The sequence below is a fragment of the Littorina saxatilis genome, unplaced genomic scaffold (genome assembly GCF_037325665.1).
Source record: "Littorina saxatilis isolate snail1 unplaced genomic scaffold, US_GU_Lsax_2.0 scaffold_96, whole genome shotgun sequence".
Taxonomy (NCBI): domain Eukaryota; kingdom Metazoa; phylum Mollusca; class Gastropoda; order Littorinimorpha; family Littorinidae; genus Littorina; species Littorina saxatilis.
The window spans coordinates 120001-125191 of record NW_027126839.1 but is presented as its reverse complement, the minus strand read 5'-3'; positions in this window follow the sequence as shown (position 1 = coordinate 125191).

The following is a 5191-nucleotide window of genomic DNA, read 5'->3' as shown; positions in this document are numbered from 1 at the left end:
GGGGTGAATCGCGAGACAGAGACAGACAGCGTGGCGGTTCATCACAATCACCTCTGCAGGCGAAGTCCTGTCAAACGGGATTGAGAATTTTAGAGCTTATTTCTTAGCCCTATATTATCTGCTGTGGCTTCTCACATGCCAGAACATACAGACAGACAAAAGCCGCTAGACCCCATCACAAACAGAACTCTATAATACATAGGTTTTTGCCTACACACACACACAAACACACACACACACACAGAGAAGCCGTATATATATATGCATATCTGTATCTATAAATATATAGAGATAGGTGAGAGTGTATTTTTCGCGTGGCTATAAATTGATTCGACCTTTTCACTTTGACAGTAAGAACAACTTACGGGTGCAAGGGAAGCGTTCTGGACAGCGCAGTGACATTCTAAAAATAAATAGTAACTTACAACTGAACGGGAAAGCCACACGAAGGAAGGGAGATAAACGCCAAACACTGGAGAAGATAAGGAAGAGTTACTTATAATGGTGAAATGAACACAAAAACGAACATGAGTTTAGCGCTGCGCGCTGAGAGCACGTGTTGAAATATCTCATCGATGATATTGTGTCCGGGGTGTAGCTGAATACGGTGTCCAAATTTGAAAAAGAACCACCGAGAACTTTGGCGTTGTGATGTGGTGTAGCGGCTATGGTGTGTCGGTATGGGGGCCCGGGTAAGCTGAGGTGGAACCAAAATAGCTGAGGTGGAACCAAAATCGGTTCCGCGCTGCGCGCTGAGAGCACGTGTTGAAATATCTCATCGACCAGGTTGTGTCCAGGGTGTACCTGAATATGATCACCAAATTTGAAACAGATCCATCGAGAACCTTGGCCGCGCATCGCGCACAGACACACAGACACACAGACACACAGACACACAGACACTAGTCGTATATATATATAGATATCAGACTTTTTTTCATGCAATAACTACTGAAGATTCCAGACCAGGTAAAACAATCATTTTATATTCTTTGTCACATTTTTAACTTTTTTTTTAATAAATTTATCTATAGCGAGTCTTGTCTCTTTGTGTCATTTAGTTATTTTGAAGAATTCTATCCTGGCAAAAAAAAAGAAGAAAAATCCCTACCTACCTACCCTATTTTGTTTACCCATGTTATTAGAAACAGACAATTTATTTTTTATTGGCCTAAAGATCTTGAAACATTTGTTTTAATAGAGAAATAACAAGTACAGCCCTTAGCTGTGTCACTCGAATTTCTTTGTCAGGCTGAAACTTAGCTGTTGCGTTGAAGTCTGCTGTGTGTGTCTGGGTCCAAAGCAACTTTCACATTCTCATCTACACATTCTCATCTACACACTCACGTTACTCACACAATTATACAATTCTACCCACAGAGGCGTTCGGGGATGGGGGTCTCGCACTCGGGCGAATCACACCACAAAATACAAAGTATAACGTACACAGATTTTTCTATTGAACCAAAAGGCAAATTAAATCATGAATAAATCAATCAAGCAAAACTTCCACACAATGACACATTCACTCTCGGTTCACACTGCGCTCTGGGCATGCACACTTGGCAGCACGTATACGTTCCGACGCCGTTTGTCTTCCTGCAAGTCCAGCACAGGCACACGATTGTCCAAGAATCACAATAATCCTCGTGAATGTCACAGCAGGCATAGTAAGGTTACGTAGAAAAGTCCAAAAGGGTGCGTTAATGGTGGTAATCCGGCACACACACACACACACACACACACTGACACTGACACACACACACACACACACACACACACTCCGGTTTGGTAAGTTACCTGATAAATAATGTAGCCTGTAGATTTAACGGGGAGACTGATCAGACAGGAAGAGTAATACTTTCACATTTCCGATGTTCAGCGATAAACTTGTTTTCTTCGAGAGTTCGATCTTCGTGCGATTCTGGCGCGTTGTCACCAAGAACGTTAAAAAAACACAGGATATCATCATGATGCCTCTCTACAAAAACCAGGTCTAGGAACTCTTCATCTAAAGTCAGTCAGTATTAACCTCCTCAACACAATCATCATCTTGTCCCATAGTGATTTCTGCCGCCAAAGAACATGTGGTTCTCAACTCAAAAGACCGATTTGTCGTCTTCCGGCATTGCGAAATTCAGATCTACCCCAACTTCGTGCATTGATCTGAGCAATAAAATGTAGATGCGATAATCTGCAAACATCTCTTCAACACAATCTGCATCTTGTCCCATCGTGATTTCTGTCGGCAAAGAACATGTGGTTCTCAACTCACAAGACCAATTTGTCATCTTCCAGTGTGAAATTCTGATCTGCCCCAAGTACGTGCAATAAAATGTAGAAGCGATAATGTGAAAAAAATCTGTTCGCGTGAACGCTGCCACGTTGTCATCAGTCCAATGTCTTTTATCCAGAGCAGGGACGAACACACTTTTTCATCAGCAGTTTGTTATGTTTATCCGCAGACTGCTTTCCATTACTTGTCTGTTTTAGATTGACTCGTATGGTTCTTCAGCCAGGCAAGAAGTGCTTGTTTACAGTGACACGTTCTCACGCACGACATGTCGTAAATGCAAGTTCTAACGATTGTTTTTTTATTGCACTGATAGAGAATGTCGATAGTTGTAAACTTCTGACATTTCCTAATGTTTATTTCATTATTTTGCATACGGATATGGCTAATAAGTGGATAATCTGTTACGACACGAAACGCGTTCTAAATCCGGGAAGGGAGGCTACTCCAGCGTACTGTCAGGTGTGTTCTAATACCTTAACCATAAAAGTCAGGTTTTATCCACCAAAACGTCTTTCCAGTCTATTTTTCGTATAATTCCTTTTAACTGCTGGCAAGACAATTCTAATGGATTCTTCTCTGTTTCTAAGTATCGGACGATTACGAAATGCTGTCAAATTTTTCTCCCCATTAGTTTGTCTTTATCATAGTTCTAACTTTAATTGAAACTTGGTTTTATATGTAGAAAAGGATAAGGATAGATAAGGATAAGATTGCCCACATGGACATGCGGTCTGCTTTCTCACTTGGGAAAGCGAGCTGCCATACAATACGACGCTACCCATTTAAAAAAAAATCTATCTATTTAGTTTATGTATCAGATGTCCGTAAAATTCAAGGCGGGTTTTTTTTTCTCACGATGTTCATCAACTGTGGATTATACATACGCTTTAGTGTTGATTTTGACTGACGAAAGTATAGAAACTCTTCAAACCTACATTTCTTTTTCATATCAATGGAGGTTTCAGAGTACTAAGTCTGATAAGGCTTCAGGCCATTTTTTAACAGTAAAAGAGACGTTGGAGAACTGGCAGATTAACAGCATTAATTTTCCGGAAGGGTTGTGCTGTTTACAAACTACTTAGATTTAAATTGACGCTAGTTTTCAAGAAAAGGAACAAAGAGTCACGATCACGGGTGATATACTAAATCCAAATGTTGAAACAGGGACAAGCGATTCAGGCGGAGGGCTCGGTATCGCTGCAATTGCTGGTGCTACTTGTGGTGCTGTAGTGGCCGTCGGTGCAACTGCGGTGGTCGTGTTCAAAGCAAGACAACGAAGAAAAGGTAAATATTAATTCCTTACTTTAACATCACCATACAGTTGTGTTTCGTAAGCAAACAAACAACTGCTTAAAGTGTAAATTCTTTTACAGGGACAACTGGAGTGGGGAAAATGCAGTAAATGAAGGATTTTGGAAAAAACAAACTGCTTCAAAAGGTCATTTGCATACACACAAGTAGCTCGCAAACTTACACATGTAAACAGAATCGCAAGATCCGGCCTTCTTCAACACCTTTTATTTTAACCGTATCTTCAACTTTGTAAGTGGCAATGTCCATGTTGCTGGTCAACTTGATCAGTAAGCTTAGCCCGTGATTCTGTAGCAAACGACAGATCTGCAGCAGACGACAGATCTGCAGCAGACGACAGATGGGACAGCCTTGTTCTGTTGAACCAGATTTAGCAATCAATGCTTTAAAAGCGATAGCAAATGAACAAAACTGTAAGCATACTCTTTTAGTTTAATTCTTATTTCGTCGCTCAGGATTTTGAATCAGGATTTTGTTGTCGGGATTGATCTAAGCGGTTGCCTATGAAGAGTACTAGAGTTGTGCGCCTTGAATCACTGTCTGTCTGTCTGTCTGTCTGTCTGTCTGTCTCTCTGTCTCTCTTTCTCTTTTTCTCTCTCTCTCTCTCTCTCTCTCTCTCTCTCTCTCTCTCTCTCTCTCTCGCCGCTTCGGCCAACTCATAATCTTCACTCAGCTTTTGTCACCCCATCAGATTATGTGTATTCTTTGTTGTTTTCTTCCTTTTTTAAATGTTAAAATGTATGTAGATCGTTAGCCAAACGTGAGTTCGACCTTTATACCGCAGAATATTTCAATCGTTTTGCTAAAGAAAGTAGTCTCCAAGTTAACGATACATATGCAGATGACCTCTATACATTATTCAATTGTACTCTGAGATCAAAGTCAATGACCAATGACAGGTGAGATCGAGACTCGGTTGTGAGGGATTATCCATATGGTTGTGATGGATTATCCAGAATAAGCACCTCCTCAGCTAACGGAGACAAAGAGGCAGGTCATGGGATAAATTCAGATAGTCTCGGCTAACCATACTGAAGGACAAGACGGCTCACGCTCGCCGCCGCGAAGCACGCGTCCGTAGTACTTATTGAACATATTTTCTTTCATTCTAAGTACATTTTTAGAGTCAACATGACATATGTATACATTTTTTTTTTTGAATTCCGGAGAAGATGAGGAATACAATCCAATGAATCCTAAATCTGTTTGCGGAAAATCGATTTTAATGACAACTTTAATGAGTAAACTCATTAATTAATTTTTAAGCCTCCAAGCTGAAATGCAATACCAAAGTCCGGGTTTCGTCAAAGATTACTTGACCAAAATGTCAACCAATTTGGTTGAAAAATGAGAGCGTGACAGTGCTGCCTCAACTTTCACAAACAGCCGGATATGACGTCATCAAATACATTTATAAAAAAAAATTGAAACACACGTCTGGGAATATTATACTCCGGAACTCTCATGTAAAGTTTCATGAAGATCGGTCCAGTAGTTTTCTCGGAATCACTTTATACATACACACATACACACACACACACACACACACACACACACACACACACACACACACACACACACACA